We start from the raw sequence: 17,698 nt of genomic DNA, 5'->3' as shown, positions 1-17,698 counted from the left end.
GGTACCCCTTTGAAACACTGAAATGGCAACTTGCAATGGAGTTTTGTAGAATACAAATTATGAAAAATTGTGTTCTTTCGAACTATATATAGACCATATGCTCTCACAAATTTTAAAATTGTGAATAGAAATAAGCTTTAAATAATTATTATGCTTAGTAATAATCATGTAATAATTATTTTGGGTGTTGTTTTTGAACTTGTGATTCTTTGCTACTACGGCTCCAGGCAGTAAGAGAAGGTTTGAGACAGATGGTTGTTATTATGAAGAGAACTAAAACTACTCTCTTTAAAGAGTTCTGGAGAATCGCATTGTCACTGAAGAGAAAAGAAGGTGTCTGCTAGGTGCTACAAAGGTCATGAAAGCATCTCATGATAACAACCTTCTGAATTTGTTTCTTAGTGAAACCAAGCAACTGGAGTGCTGACTGGATGTGCTTGCTGTCTTTGCCCTCACTCACTTCCTGGTTTTATGTTTATTCTTTGACTTTGGTTTCCTGGTATATAGATTTTAATCTTCCATTGCATATTGATCTTTTAGCCATTGAGATGAAAACATATTCAAACTAGGTGATTTAAGCCAAAATTATTGGCTTGTAATTCTGGAGGCTAAAATTCCAAGTTTGGTTTCACTGGTCTAAGGTGGTGATATCCGCAGATCTGTGTTCTAGTCAAGGCTCCAGAGACTACACTGGTGTGCCTTTTCATCACAAGAAGCTCCTTGGTTTCTGCTTCCTTTCCGTTGGCGCACTGATTCTCATTCACCTGTCTCTTCTTTCACTTGTAAGGGTATTAATGATTGAAGAGAGCTCATCAAAGTAATCCTTCCCATTGTCTCGAGATGCTTAACTTAATCTTACCTGTATACTACCATTGCCATGCAAAACAACATATTCCCAACTTCTGTGTGTCAGGATGTGGGCATCTCGTAAGGGAGTCGCATTATTTTCTCTTTTTGTCTTCCCTCGTTTTTTTTTTTTTTTTTTTTTTGTCCAACAAAAACAGAATTGGAAGATTTTCTGTTCATTAAATACACTGGATTCCCTCATTTTGCTGATCTGTAAAATAGGAATAAGCAAATAATAATTTGGTTTTATGGTTCATTCTGTAATTCCGTATTGTGCCCTAAAGCAGAGATACTGAAAGTCATCAAAGATTCCAAGTAAATACACTAATGTATTAGTGATCTTGAAGATAATTCTAGGGCTCCTGGCATGCCAGGGTAGTGAAATGGACTTTGTTTAGTGCTGTTGGGTTCTACCTGTAAGTCCCACTTCTTAATATATTTCTTAAAAGAGAGAGAAATATATAAGGTACACGAGTTACAAATGCTTGAGAGCCAAGTTTTATCATTATGATATTCTTATACTCTGAGCTCTCTATCCTTTAAGATATTTTGCTAAGTATCTTTCTTTTACCTAACATCCTTCCCATCTGGTGGGTTCCATTTTTATCTGTGACCTGTGTTTTGAACTAAAAATTGGGGAACATGTTGTATCAATAAGCATGCTAATAGGAAGCAAATGGTAAGGTAGGCTCACCTTAGGATATTTCAAGGAGGACTATTTAGAAGCTCAATTCAGAATATATGGAAATCATGAGATGCAGTGAAATTTTCTAGGGGCAATAACAGTTCAAAGGGTAGGAAAGTAAGAAATAATTTTTCTGAACCAAACCAAAGGGTCATTTAGTGGACCACGTGGAGAAGGAGAGTGATGTTACATAAGACATACTGTTAACCTGAGACGCCATCTCAGGAAACAAGCTGAGACAATAAATACAGTAATCGATTTCTTAGTTTTAAGAATATGTTTTGAGAAATTCCATCATAGGTGATTTTATTTTTTATTAGATTTAAAAAAAAAACAATCCAAATAATCATTCCCTCTCCTCCTCCTATTTCCTCCACACACCCTCTCACCCCACCCCCCATCTAATCCTAATATAGGGAAAGGTACATTGCTTTGTGGAAGGTCCAAGGTCCTCCCTACTATATCTAGGCTGAGCAAGGTATACATCCAAAGAGAATAGGATCCCCAAAAGCCAATACATGCAGTAAAGATAAGTCTCAGTGCCACTGCTAGTGGCCCCTCAGTCTGCCCCAGCCATGTAACTGTCAACCAGAGGGACTAGTTTGGTCCTATGCTTGTTCCTTCCCAGTCCAGCTGGAGTTGGTGAGCTGACATTAGCTCAGGTAAACTGTTTCAGTGGATGAACGAACCTCTTTGCTCATATTCTTATTCTTTCTGTTCTTCAACTGGACCTTGGGAGCTCAATCCAGTGCTCCACTCTGAATCTTTGCCTCTGTTTCTATCTTTTGTTGGATAAAGATTCTGTGATAATATTTAAGATAATCATCAGCCTGAATACAAAGCAAGTCAATATTGGGACCCCTCTCCTCTATTACTTAGGGTCTCAGCAGGAGTCATTCTTGTGGAATTTCTCTAGAACCAGGTTTCTGCTAACGCTATAATGGCTTCCTCAATCAAGATATGTCTTTCTTTACTCTCATCTCTGTCCTTCCTCCATCTCGACTATACATTCCTTCAAGTTCTCCTCAACCCTCCCCTTCTCCCCACCTCTTCCCCTTCTACCCTGCCATCTCCCCCGCCCCCATACTCCCAATTTTTTCTGTTATCAATTTCCAGGTGGTTCTATATGTGTTTTTCTTTTAGTTAACCTTATTATTTAGCTTCTGTAGGATCATGAACTATAGGCTCAATGTCCTTTGTTTATAGCTAGTATCCACTTATTAGTGAGTATATACTATATTCTTTTTTGGGGGTCTGGGTTACCTTACTCAGGATAGTGTTTTCTAATTCAATCAATTTACATGCAAAATTCAAGATATCATTTTTTTGCCACTGAGTAATACTCTAATGTGTAAATGTGCCACATTTTCTTTATCCATTCTTTGGTTGAGGGGCATCAAGGTTGTTTCCAGGTTCTGGCTATTACGAACAATGCTTCTATGAACATAGTTGAACAAAACCTTTTGTAGTATGATTAAGCATCCTTTGGGTATGTGCCCAAGAGTGGTATTCCTGGATCCTGAGCTAGGTTGATTCCCAATATTCTGAGAAACCACCATACTGATTTCCAAAGTGGTTGTACAAGTTTGCATTCCCACCGGCAATGGATGAGTGTTCCCCTTACTCCACATCCTTTCCAGCATAAGCTATCATTAATAGTTTTGAGCTTAACCATTCTGACAGGTGTAAGATGGTGTCTCAGAGGTGTTTTGATTTGCATTTCCCTGATAGCTAAGGGTGTTGAACATTTCCTTAAGTATCTTTTGGCCATTTGAGATTCTTTCGTTAAAGACTTCAATAAAAATCAGACCACCCTGAACCTGATAGAAGAGAAAGTGGGAATTATTCTTCAATGCATGGGCACAAGGAACCACTTCTTAAATATAAGCCCAGTAGCACAGACACTGAGAGCAGCAATAAATAAATGGAACCTCCTAAAACTGAGAAGCTTTTGTAAAGCAAAGGACACAGTCAATAAGACAAAAAGGCAGCCTACTGAATGGGAAAAGATCTTCACCAACCCCACATCAGGCAAAGGACTGATTTCCAAAATATATAAAGAACTCAAGAAATTAGACACTAAAATTCTAAATAACCCAATTAAAAAATAGGGTACTGAGCTAAACATAGGTGATTTTGTGAGAGCTCATACACATATGCACTAAAACTAGGTAATAAAATCTTTTGGGACCACCAGTGACTGTGTGTCTATCATGAATCAAAATGTTGTACATATCATGACTATATGTAGTCTTCTTTCTCTTATCTCTGTCTGGAATTATACTAAGGCTTCCTATTGGACAACCCAACCATGACGTAAGAGAGTCCATTGATGTGCCACATACTGGTCATCTTCTCAGGAACTAAACAAGGGTAAAGAAGGGAAGAGAATGAATATAGAATGATAGGAACATATTAGACATGTATTATGCTATCTATGATATATCCACTAGAGCCTGGGATTATTTGAAATGGTATTGTTATAGGAAGTCTAAGACAAATGCTTATTAGATATAAGAATTGGTAAATAATTTAAGAAAAATAAACTTCCCTAATATATGTACATTTAAGAAGAGAATGCTTTTATTTCTTACATTTGTCCAACAAAATCCCCTCATATTTATGTCAGAGAGAAGATAGGTAGACACTTGCTGATGATTGAGTGAATTATTATATTAATGAAAGAATGAGTTAAGATACATGTTTAAGGTTATCATGAAGAGCTGCAAGTGGCAAACTATCGTAAGAAGGACAATAAGAGAAGTTTCTAATAAAATATATCTAAAATAATAGCAAAAATGACATCTTAAATAAAATAGAAGTCAATTTCTTTTTTCTCTCTTATTTTATGCAATATTTTTGGCAATCTATTTGTTTCATTAGAAGTCTATTTCTATTCTACGTATGTCTGGATGTTAGCAGTCTCCCTTGAGAGTCTCAGGGAGTCACATTCTTTCAGCTTTCTGTCTCTGTCATCCATGGGAAGTGATCTTCAGCCTCATTATCTGATATGTAATTCCTCATTGAGTCTGTGTTCTGGACATAAGAATAAAGGACGTGGGCAAAAGAAAAAACTAGCTATGTGGCATGTCATTCAGTAGAATTCCTACCCACATTTAAGTAAAATATAGAGTGACCATGTGTTGTCTAAGAATTGGTGGTCATATAGTTATGAAGGATAGTTGATATTGAGGGACAGCTAAGGTTTCTGCCACAGGAAGTCTCAGTTCTGCTTTCACCTCTAACGTCACACTGCTTGTATGTTATCTCCCTTTTTTTTAAGGTGGTATTTTTCATTCTTATTGTAAAGTAAAGTGAAAAACATGACTTGAAAAAGTGAATGTGTTTTAGATGTGATAAGAGCCATGGTTGGGATATATGACGGTTGTACAAACCTCAGTATGTTTCCAGAAATAAATGTATTCTATGCCAGAGAAAATATGCCCAAATACATTAAAGCATATAATTAAAGATATGAATTATTTAAAGAGGTAGTGTTCAAGTAAACAGCATGCAGAAGATGAGTTTCAGCCTGCATATTGAGAGATGGCTAACATTGCTGAATGCAAAGTTGAGAATAAGGTTACCCAGAAAACAGAGGGCCAGAGTCATTGCATGATGATATTTAGTTAGATATCTGGCTTGATGGGGTTTAGGAATTCCTAGAAGAGTAAGACAGACAGGAAGACTGGAGTCAGCTTCTTGGAAAACATTCACTGTCATGTTGGCCATATTCTGTTTTCAGATGTTAGATCTTTTTCTTTATATGGACAATCTCGTAGTAGCTTATGGAGTAGGAAATTTTTTCCCAGGGATTGGATAAGGCTAACAAGGTAAGTTCTTTTGCTAAGTTCACATGTATGAGGATGAAGATTTAAACTAAGTCTTTAATTCTAATACTCTTTGCTGGTGCTCTGATAGGCACATTGAGACTCATAGTTAGAAAATAAATCTAATGAATTTTCATGCTCCACCTGAGCCAGATGAAACAGGTTGGGAAACTCTCTGGATAAATTCAATCCCTCTATGTTGAGTCTCAAAGCAGATGCTCAAGGTTTTGGGCTTGGCATACTTTTGCAGACAGGGCGACTTTTGGTTTGTATTATAGAGTATTTGATGTGGCTCATATTTAAGGCAATACCATAATTAGTTAATGCTTATCCCAATTTGGAGGGAGGATAATTACAAGTGGGAAGGCGAAATATGCCAACATGGAGTCTGAGAGCATAGGCAAGAAGAGATATTTGCATGTTAGTGCCAAAAGCATTCCTTGTAGTAGCCATAGCTGTCACCAGGGCTGCATAGCCATGACAAATGACATTTTACTTTGCTACTCTGCAGTAGTTCCTGGTAATTCAACCAAGAAAAATGCCATTGAACATAAAGACATTCTTGGAAAGCTCTTTTTGTGACTATTTTAGTCATATATTTATTCATATATAATTTACATATAAAACCTACCCACTGTAAAAGTACAGTCATAGAATTTTGAGCAAATTTGCAGAGTTGGATAAATATTACACTACAGTTTTGGAATATTTCTTTTGCCTCAGAAAGATTCCTTGGTAGTTTCCACTCTTAGCTATAGTAGACATTATGAATTCTTTATTCCCGAATATTCCATATAATTGTATTACATAATAATATCTTTGTGTTTTGAATATTTATCTTAACATTGCATACATGTTGAAGCACATGTTAGTAATTCCACAATTTTAGTGTGGAATTGTATTCATTGAAAGATAGTATCATTTCTTGTGTTGCATTTTTTTTTCAGCTTTCTGTGTTTAGAAACAACTTCACTCTTAGGCTATTGTAAGTTGTTCTGATACACACACTTCTGTTCCTGTACTGAGTACACATGCAATTGCATTTTTCCTTAGGTAATATTTTATTTTTTCCTGTTGCTGTGAAATATACACTGTGAAAAATTCACTGACAAAAAAGCAACTTAAGGGAGAAAGGGCTCGTTTTGGTTCCTAGTTCAAGGTATAGTTATCATGGTGGGGATGCCAAAACAGAAGTATGAGTTGGCCATATCACTTTGAGGATCAGAAAACAGACTGGTATGGATGCAGGACAAGTTTGCTTTCTTTGTTTATACTGGTACACAGTTTATACAGGATCCCAGACAGGGAATGATCCTACCCTCAGTGAAGAAGTGTTTCCACCTGTGTGAACTTAATCACCCTAATCCCCCAACAGACATGGCCCAGAGGCCAGTCTCAGGTGACTATAGATCTCATCCAGTTGACCACTACAATTGACTAACCATCACAGGAAGAAGAATAAAAATGAGATTACTGATCAAAAAGTCAGTTTATGTTCAAATTCAAAACTGGAAAACCATGTAGCTGCATAATTTCATGTTCTTTCAAGCAACACAGGTGAGTATAGAGACTTCCCAGCACTTGAAACCATCTATATATTATTCTAAACATTTTAGTTTTTGTATTTGGTTATATTTCAATATGCTTTAAAAATGTATTACCCTAATAACTAAATTATTTTCTTTTGCAATTAATAACCTTTATAAAATAAATGTCATTTAAAATCATTTTATTTTTATTATAAACATTATTTGGTGAAATATGAATTTGAATTTTTTGCCCATTTTTAAAATATACATTATTGTATATAATTAAGCATTGTGACTTCTTCATATGTCAAGGACTTCATGTATGTTTGACAAGTATTTTACCCAAACTATTCTTGTCTTTTAATTTATTTCGTTAGCTATATATGTTAATGAATACAACATTTGAAAATTTGAAGTCCAATTTATCATTTTTTCTTTCTGTATTATGTCCAAGAACTTTTTCCTTCTGAATGCCACAAAGATAGTGCCTGTGTTTTTCTTTCCAGACTTTTGTAGTTACAGCTTGAATTTTAGTTTAGCATCCATTTTGAAATAATTTTGTGCTCATTTGATTACACAAGCATAATCTGATCATTAAGCTTTACCAATTAATTGTTATAGTACCATTTTCTGATGCCTTTGATCATTTGTTTATTTTAAAATATTGTTTTCCCAGAGCAATTTTGGGTCACAGCACACTGGGAAGGCTATAGGAAGAGATTACCACACACTCCCTATTCGCACATGCACAGCCTTCCCCTGAAATCAATATCCCCCACCTCCTACCAATGGGTACATTTCTTATAATTGATAAGCCTTTGGTAATCCTACCTTAGTCCTTCATTATCATCAGGCACAAATTGTTTATAACAGAGTACTTTTTTATTACATGTGTAAAATTGAAGAAAAAAATAACAACATAAACCTATTAATTTAATTTCTAAAAACTAGTGTGCCTGTCCTAAAAATGTCCTTAGTACGTCACCAGTTCATCCCTACCGCATCTAACCCCTGGTAACCCACCTAATTTTGTATTGTTTCCATAGTTTCTCATTGTCTGGAATGTCATGTACTACGAAATTTTAGAATCTGTTCCACTGATTTCTTTCACTATATCCTCTCTATATGTTCTTGGCTTGATAGCTTATTTTCAATATTCCATTTTCTAGATAGAACACCATGTTATGTGGCTGCTGATGAAAACAATAGCTATTTCCAAGTGTTGACAGTGTAAACAGCAGGATCCCAGCCATGCTGGTTAGGTTTTGTCAACTTGACACAGTAGAATCATATGAGATGGCCCCATCTGACTGACCTGTAAACAGGCCTATGAAGCATATCCTTGACTGATGCTTTATATGGAAGTGCCCATCCAACTGTGGGCTGGGATATCCCTGAGAAGGTGGTCCTGGGGCATATGAAGCCAGCCAGGGGAGCCAGCCCATAAGCACTGTTCCTCTATGGCCTCTGCTTTAGTTTCTGTCTCCAGGTTATTACCTTGAGTTCCTTCCCTGACTTCCTTCAGTGAAAGACTGTTACCCAAAAGAGTACGGTGAAATAAACCCTTACCTCCCTGCATTGCTTTTGGTCAGTGTTTCATCACAGCAACAGAAAGCAAACCAAGCCAGCCTACTCTAAGTGGGCATCATTGCTGAAAATAAGTGATATGGAATGTCTTTTTTATATGGTTATTTCTTTAAGTATATCTGCTTTGGTGAGCAGCTATTGAAATTTTTGGCTAATTGTTTTTGTTTCTTTGCTTTTTAAGACAGACTCTACCACTATAACCTAGATTGTTCTAAAATTCTTTGCATAGCCCAATGCTAGCTGCCCTAGAATTTTCTATCATTTTGCCTTAGCTCCTAAGTAATAGGTTACAGGTGAAACCTTCACGCCCAGTTGGTTCAGTTTTGAACAGGCAAGGAACTCACCAAGTTGCACATAACTGGATAATGTAAAAGCAGAATGAACTGCTTGCTGGGTCTCCCGTCCTTCTGGCTCTAGGACCCATAAGAGTATCTAAAGTAATTAAGTTTGCTCTAATAGTTGTTGTCCCTGCTCATTAGGGTCATGGTCTTGGATTCTGTAGTCTAAGCTCTTTCCTGGTTTTATGAGTTTGCCAAGATTCTAACCAGAATATCTCATCCTTCCCATTTGTCCTGAGGTGGTCTATAGGCCTTCTCTATTCTGAAAATAAGATCAAGGATAGCTAAGAAGACCCTTCCTCCTATTGCTGCAGATCTCCAGACTGCCTAGATTTTCCAGCCCAATACAGTAACATTTTTGATATGACTCATAGATCAATAATGTGCTTTAATGGATCAAGGTTTACTTGAGTTATGCTAAAGTTTTAGTACTTATTATACTTGCACTGTATTTTACCCTGTATCCTTAGACAAGTTCATAAGCATCTTTGATCTATAGTTTCTCATTTATATTACAGAATAATTTGTGATCATTGGGGAAATTAAATGAATAATTAACAAAGAGCCTAACACAGTGCTAGTACTCCATGAATATAGAGTGGAAAGATAACATATATATTACAAGTGTATATTTCTCAGAATTATATTTTCAATATGTAGTCAAAAATTTTTCCTTTTAGACTTGCTTATCTTTCAAGAGAAGTAGACTCCTACAGTGGGTAGGAACTGAAAAGAAACAGAGATTGAGGCAGCGGTGGGGAAGAGACAGAAATCTTTAATAAATAAATAAATAAATAAATAAATAAATAAATAAATAAATAGAAAAAAAAGAAACAGAGATTGAGAAAGGCATCCTACAATTTAATAAGACATGAACACCAACTTTCCTATTTTTTCACTAGCTTGTGGCAGTTCTTGATTTGAGTCACCCTCCCCCAAATTAACCAAAGAGGACCAAATAGACAGCAATTTATATCTCTCTTATAAAGAAAAACTGCTATAGTCAGAGTCCTTGTTTGCCTTTGCAAATAAACACCCTTCCAGAAACTGGAACATATGCCTCCTTACCCCTTTTATCTCAGTTCAGATTAATTTATTAAATGCTATCTCTTTCTAAATTATTAACTCAATCCTCCTATGCCATTGCATTTTCCCAGCTTATTTACCATAGCATGACATTAAAACATAATTGTTTTGTTAACAAGAGAATAGAGGCTTCCAATATCTTTCATACATTAAAGTGGTTAATAACAAAATGTTAATATGCACCACAACCATTGAATCAGCCTACTGATTTTTCATTCAGCAATATTCATACATATTTAAAAGTTTGCTTTGTCTAACTAGGTCAGAAGACGATTACCCAGCCTTGATATTGTTTGTGAAAACTGCCATTCTGTAAAAGGGTGACAGGGAGACAGATGGCTGAGAGTTTTCAGCACTTCCTTCCATTCATGGTCCCTATACTACAGATAGCAGAAGTCATTAAGTTTAGACTCCGAAAATAACAACCTGAAAGATGGGTCTTTTAGCAGCAACTTTCTTTTCTAGCTGAAAAAGGCGAGAACTAAAGACAAAGATGAGTGAGCCCAGTTGTTGATGATTGGGCCTCTCCTGCTCTACAATTAAACAAAGAGACACATTTTAGTCACACCATAAACCCTCCGCTTTTATATTACCATGATGAAATATCATAATCTATGAGACTCATAAGATATAGAAATTCATTTCTTGCCATTATGAAGAATGAAAGTCTGAGACCAAGTTTCCAGCATGGCTGATTTCTGTTCAAAGCCTGCTTCACGATTATGAGCCGCTGCTGGGTGGTGGTCGTGCATGTCTTTAATCCCAGCACTCGGGAGGCAGAGATGGAAAGAGACTCTGTGAGTTCGAGGCCAGCCTGATCTACAAGAGCTAGTTCCAGGACAGGCTCCAAAGCTACAAAAAAACCCTATCTTGAAAGAAAAAAAAAAAAAAAAAAAAACAGAAAAAAAGATTATAAACTGTTTATTTTTTCTTTTTAAATGCAGTTCAGGATAACCACCTTCTTTAAACTCAGGTCTTCTAAGAACTAGAGCCGGAATTTGTACCCAGTTCTGTCTGATGTTAATTCTCTCTGTGCCACCGGAGTACCTTCTGAACTATCTGTGAGTTGTGGGAAATTCAGGGGATCATGGAAACCTTCGCTGTTGTGGGGAGATTTATCATAATGAGTCAGCAGGTGGGGTGATGCTGCCACTAGGGCGCTATTTAGTTTCTTCTGTGTCCTGCTGCAGGGCCTAGCCTGCCTTCCTCTCTCTATGTTCATAGCCTTACTGTATTGGACATCTTGTCATTAGCCTAGTCAAAACGTCTGATTCAGACTTTTTATCTATCTTTTTACACTTTTGCTTCACAAAACAAGACTGCAGGCCATCTTCTATTTCAGAATCTTCTCTTGCCCCCTATATCTGCATAACTAGCTAATAAAGTAACTGATGAAGATGCAATTGAAGGCATGACAGTTCTCCAGGTCCTTGTTATGGGCTCCTGTTACTCCTCAGTTGTCTCCACATTGGTGAAGCTTATCTGCTTGCCCTTTCCTCTGACCCATGCTTAGGTCTAAGGCATCTTCTCTTCTAGGAATCCACTTCTGTGCAGCACTTCTGTGAGGAACTGAATATGGTCAGAAGAATGATGGGTGTGTTTTATTTACCATGCTCTCCTTCAATATGGAAGCTATACTTTTGCTTCCCCTAGCACTATTCTACCCAGGGACAATCTGTTTTCCTGGTCATTCTCTCCCGCCCCAAACATAGATGGTCCAGCTTAGACAGATGGCTTAGACATGCTGAGAGTGCTACCAAGATGGCTCCTACATTGAAACGCAGACCGTGACTGGTGTGGGATGGAATCTGTTGCACACCTAAGAACTGATGAACCTGTAAAAACATGTCTGTTTTATTTGAAGACTCAAAATGCCATACCCATTAAGAAGGTGTTTTTATTGGTGTAATTAGTAATTATAAAGTTGACAACAGCAGACATAATCATATCAATAGCTGTACACCTCCCAGTATGGCAGTTTTAGAATCAGGTTGATCAACACTTGAATCCCGCCTGTACTATTGCCATAGTATACAGAACCATTCATTGTCAAACTTAGCAAATTACTGCACACTGCTTCATTTGCTTCTTCATCTGGGTTTAGAGAAATACACTTTACCTTCCAGAACATGTTCCAGAGTAATATGAATCAAAAGTAGCACCATGTGAGCACATGTGTACATCATAAATGTCACTAACTAAGCTGATGATACATGTTATCTGATATAACTGTCACGACAGCCTTTGAGTTCGATCCTGTTACTCCATCTATATTAAAGATTTGGAAACAGAAGTACAGACAGATTAAACAACTTATCTAAAATGTACACAGCTAATTAGTGACAGTGGTTATATTTTGGATCCAAACTTAAACAATTTCTCTCAAAACATGTGGTTATAAAAATAAAATGTAGAATTTAATGCCTTTATTTCCTGCTAAACAATATGTTCTCAATTGGTATCTACAACTTAACAATATATTTTATTTATAAATATTTATATAAATGCAAAGTATTGACTCTGTGTTGCCTTTTGTTTTATCACTTAATAAGAAATGCCTTTAAAAAGCTGTTTCTCAGAAAAGACCAGGAAAGTTAGTGTTTACCTGGTTAACTTGATCAAGGTTGACAATGGGATTTGACAATCTTGGCTCCATTGATTTATTTTAGGGTACTTAAATTATTCACCCAAAATGTCTATACTGATTATATTGACCAAATAAATAAATGACAAAAACTAGTTTCCCACTTTTGCTGGCTGTGAGCCAGCCTGGCCACGGAAGACAAGCAGCTTGCCTTGAAGTGGGAGCTCCTCTTACAGATGTCCATGAGCAGAGAATTGGAGAAGTAGGGAGGTCTCATTGTTCCAAGATGCTTGCAAGCTGAAGCCCATGGAGATCATTTTAGAAAAGAATTCTCTCCCACATGGCATATAATCATCCCCTTATCTAACAGCATCCAAATGAGCAGCTATCCTGGTTGTACGGACATTCCTTCTACCACTGAGGACTGACAGTTTCCATAGCAGCCTGACCCAGTAGGATCAGCTTGTGCTTCCCAGTTTTCTTTTATTGAGCCAGAGATGGAGTCATTATTGACAGGCTGTAACTTTTTAAATTAAAATATAATTACATTGTTTCCCTCATTCTCTGCCTCCCTCCAGCCCGTCTTATGTTCTGCCAAATTAATGGCCTCTTTTGCTTGTTATTGTTGTACATATATATTCATATGTACACATACATACCCATGAATATATAAATAGAAATTTCTGGGTCCATTTAGTGTTTTGTGTGTGTGTGTGTGTGTGTGTGTCTGTGTGTGGTGTGTGTACATGCATTGTTTTTGAGCTGAGCACTTGGTGCTGGATAACCAATTAAAAGGCTCGTCCTTGGGTATAACTAATTCTCCTGCTCTCTACATTCTTAATTGTCTATAATTCTGGCCTAAAGATGGAACCTCATGAAACTTCCCACTCTGTGTTAACATGTCAATTGATATTCTCCATGTTCATATCTTGTACAAGCCGCCATATTGTTGGGATATCATAAACGAAGCTTCCCTGTCGTTTCTATGAGACACAGCACCACAAAAGATTTTCTGATCTTCTGGCTCTTAAAAACTTTCTGCCCACCCTTCTACAAAGCTCGCTGAGTCTTAATTGCAGAAGTTGTGTTGTAGATATATCAAATGGGAGTAGGAACCTCATTATCAGTTATTCTTTGCATTTTAACAAGTTGTGGTTATTTATAATGAACCCTATCTGTTGCAAAGAGAAGTTTCTCTGATGACAGCTGAAAGTTATATGCACCTATGGGTATATGAATAAGTATTTAGAGTGCAGTTAGGGACTATGCTGGTTTTATAATGTGGTGGTATAAAGGTTATTCTCTAAGGGCCATGATCCCACTAACTTCATAGAGTTCACTAAGTTCCCAGTATGAGGCATTGTTTTAGTTGACATTTCTATTGCTGTGAAGAGACACCATGACAATTGCAACTGTTATAAAGAAAAAAACATTTAATTTAGGTGACATCCTTATACTTCAGAGATTTAGTCCATTATCATGGCAGGAAGCAAAGCATCATGCAGGCAGACATTGTTCTGGAGAAGGAGCTGAGAGTTCCTACATCTTAGCTTGCAGACAATAGAAAGTGGTCTGTCTGGCTCAAGCATGTATGAGACCTCAAAGACTGCCTTCGCAGTAGCAGGCTTCCTCCAACTAACCACACCTACTCCAACTCCTAATAGTGATGCTCTTTTGGAAGGCTATTTTCTTTCAAACCACCATATGCTTAATTTCTCTCCTGTTGAGTGGATTGTATGTGAAACAAAATAGTTGTTGGTTACTGCCAAAATACAAGTGCCACTATTACACCGTTAGATAATTCTTTCTATGCAGATTGTTTACAGTTTATAGGCATATTGGCAAGATTTTAAAGGTGCATGGGTAAGAATCTCAGGGAGGGAGGAAGGGAAGAGGGGAGAGAGAGAGAGAGAGAGAGAGAGAGAGAGAGAGAGAGAGAGAGAGAGAAACATAGACAGAGAGAGACAAGGGGAGAGAGAAGAGACAGAAAGATACAGATTAAGAGAGACAGAGAAAACAAAATGAAAGAAATGCCCTAAAGATTAATTTATTTTGATTTGTGCTTTCATATTTTGGTGAAATTGTCAGTGCAGGAATAAGAAATTCAATTTTATTTTATATGCCATATACTTTAGTTGCTTTGTAAAGGATGGATTCTAGGATACAGAACATTGTTAAGGAGTTAACAGTTATTTAAGTAGTAAAATAAATGGTAGAAGAGTTGAAAATTTAAGAAATACATAAGAGTTCAAATTCATGGAACCTGTGTTAATTCAATGTGGCTAAAGACAAGAGACAATGAAACATTATTTCTAAGTTCTGGCTTCTCTGAGCTGGTGAATGGGAAAGTCATCAAAGTGGGGAGAAGTGGGTTTGTAAAGGATGTATTTAATTCAGCTAGAAGCATTTTAGTATCTAGAAATGTTGGAGAAGTATATGTTTATTCCTAAAGGAGTTCAGTTACATCAGAAATAATTTCTGAGCAACCGGTAGTAGTGAAAATCATTTGAGTAGTAAAATATTGCTTCTCTTTCCTTATATCTAAGTTTCTGTCTAACGTTTAAATCTGGGCCTAAAATTGCTTGGTATGGTCTAGAAGAGAAGAGCCTCATCCTTCCTGCAAACGAAGATACTATGGTAAAGGATAGTCTAGAGTTTTCATTGGGTGTGCATACTAGCCCAAAACAAGAAGATTTCAGTTACATAAGGGCACTAAGACTGTCTCTGTTCTCCCTGCTTTGTCAGGACGGGCTCAGAAACTAAGCACACTATTATTTCAAGTATATGTGACAATACCTCCAGAATCAGAGTTGGGGATACTTTATCCTTGCTACTGCAAGGATACTTTTTATCCTAGGTGTTCTATTTAGTTGGCGTGGCATTATTGCTACTGCAGCTCCTCAGATTGCCAGGTGGAAGGAGTATGGCATTGTTGAAAATGAATTAAACAGCAAGCAATTATGAAAATAGAGCTTCATCTAGACATTTTTCTGTGTCCTCAATCTCTAAATCCATTTCCTCCTTAACCATGAAATGCTTAGGCCTGTGGCTAAAAGCACTATGTGAAGTTACTTCACAGATAGACTTCCCTTCTTTGTGCCTCCCTACTCACAGGAGAGTGCTGGATATACACCTAGTTCATTCATTTGTGTTTTACTCATTCATTCAGCATGCACTGAACATACATCCTGTACTGGTTACTCTACTAATAAGTAGCAATTACAAGGAAACCAAACACCGCCTTCCTGAGGATGAACATCTACAGTTCAGTTATAAGTTTAAAAAGCCCTGGCGAGTGGCTGGATGCTGAATAAATCCATTGGAGTTCTTCTGGAAGCCTGGAGGTCAGGAAAATGCAAAGAGAACTTTGCATTCATTAGCCATGTGCCAGGTGTTCCAAGTGGTCTATGCGCACCATCCCACTTAAGTTCTCAACCACTCCATGAGGTAATATTATTCTTTATTAAAAATGGGAATCCGAGGTGCAAAAGAGTTAAGTGATTCTTTTTAGTATTATATAGTTGCTGACAACTGTGGTAATTTGGGCTTCTTAAACACCAAGTCTTTTATGTCCACTTGTATAACACTCTACTGAAGGTCATCCAAGAGACTGGGAAAACCTGGGCTGATTATGTCTTAACTATGACTTTAAACCAAGGTGTTGCTACCTGGAATTTATCAATGTGTTTGAAGGGTTGGTTCAGTCCTCTAACACTAGATGCCAAAAAGGAGTTTATTATTTTGCTGGGAAGAGGATTCTTAGTTACTTTCAGGTTCTTGAGGTATTTATGGACACATATTGATTAAAAACCACTTTTTACCCTGTTCTGAGTTTCACCGTTTTTTTCTATGTCCAAACCTGGTTTGGCTATTTGTCATTGAAGAGATGTAAAGTATATTTCAGAGACTTTGGAACTGTGAGCAGCAGCTCTCGACATCATCCCTAACCTTGCCACTCATTCCCAATATGGGCTTCACGGGGCTCTGCTACTCACTAAGCTTCACCTGACTAGACTCTAAAGGGAATATGTGCTCTGAGGACAGCGTCTGTCATCTGGACCCCAGAGCACATGGCAGGAGGGAGGCACTTGGTGGGCTCCAAGGGGCAGTGCACAGAATGATAGGCACGGAGACTGCTGTCGGCAGCCAGGAGGCTGATCCCTGCTGTCAGTATTCAGAACTGCCTGTTTGCTCAGCCACTGTATGTCATGAATAATTCTCTCAGATCCCGAATCTTTAGATGGACAGCCTTGAAGGTCAACTCCTCTGACATTCCAGTCAGAAGACAGGCCTCTTGATGCTGAGTCCTGTCACCAGTGTCTTTCAACAGGAGTCTGTCCCCAACTAGAATGTGCTTTCTCCCTCTTGCAATGTCAAGATGCCTGAGCTCTCAAGTGACTGAATCAGTGCTAAATATTTAATGCACAAAGCCTGCCTTCTCGGGGCCTTTGATCTAAAACTTCTTAAAAACATCTTAAAAGCCCTTCAAAAACTGGTTAGTATTTCATTACAGTCACTTAAAATAGATGTATTTTTATCAAAACATCCTGCCAGAAACCCTGAAGGTGGGATGAGTAACCCCAAGCAATTTTGACAGGACTGCCTCCCTCCATTAGCCACCCAGGGCCTCTGGGCAGTCCCACTCGCTCACGAAGGGCACAGCTGTCATAGGCATGCCCACGATGGATTTAGAACTGCGAGCAAAGGAGGTGGCAAGGCTTGTCAGATGCCTGGGGAGGCTGCATCAATAACACCCTCGTGAAAAGAGTGAAGAGCTGCTGAGTTTGTCACAAGTCAGGGCCTTACCTCAGATTCTCATTTCTTGACTCTTGTGCAGTCTTCCTAGCAGCCCCATGAGGAACGGGAAAGTGTCTCTTGTGACCACCAGGAAACTGAGGCTCAGTAGCATGTGTGACCTACTCAAGGTCACAGGGTAGGATCTAAGGCAGCATGGGAGTTTTTATTTGTTTGTCTTTCCCCTCAATTTTGATATTGACCATTTCACTGAACCTTGACAGTGGCTTCTTTCCTTAAAACAGAAAAGCAAATGAAAACTAAGATTTTGGTAATCTCAAGTGGTTAGCCCCAAATACACATACATGGTGAGAAACACTAGAGAGACCCAGGTGGTTTTGTATGTGTGATGTGTGTGCATGTGCATGCATATAATATGTAACAATGATGATTAAAGAATAAGAGGCCTCTCACCAATC

At 37.7% G+C, this 17,698-nt stretch overlaps 1 protein-coding gene across 1 annotated transcript in view; it reads left to right on the top strand.

The window, feature by feature from the left end:
* LOC126497934 (BEN domain-containing protein 5) overlaps positions 1–17,698 on the top strand; it is a 1,095,425-nt gene that overhangs the window by 608,204 nt on the left and 469,523 nt on the right. The window lies entirely within an intron of this gene.

The sequence above is a fragment of the Alexandromys fortis genome, unplaced genomic scaffold, assembly GCF_014885135.2.
Source record: "Alexandromys fortis isolate MF-2015 unplaced genomic scaffold, M_Fortis_MF-2015_v1.1 scaffold_13, whole genome shotgun sequence".
NCBI lineage: Eukaryota > Metazoa > Chordata > Mammalia > Rodentia > Cricetidae > Alexandromys > Alexandromys fortis.
Note: the sequence above shows the minus strand (reverse complement) of the source record. Positions and strands in the feature narration are given on the sequence as shown.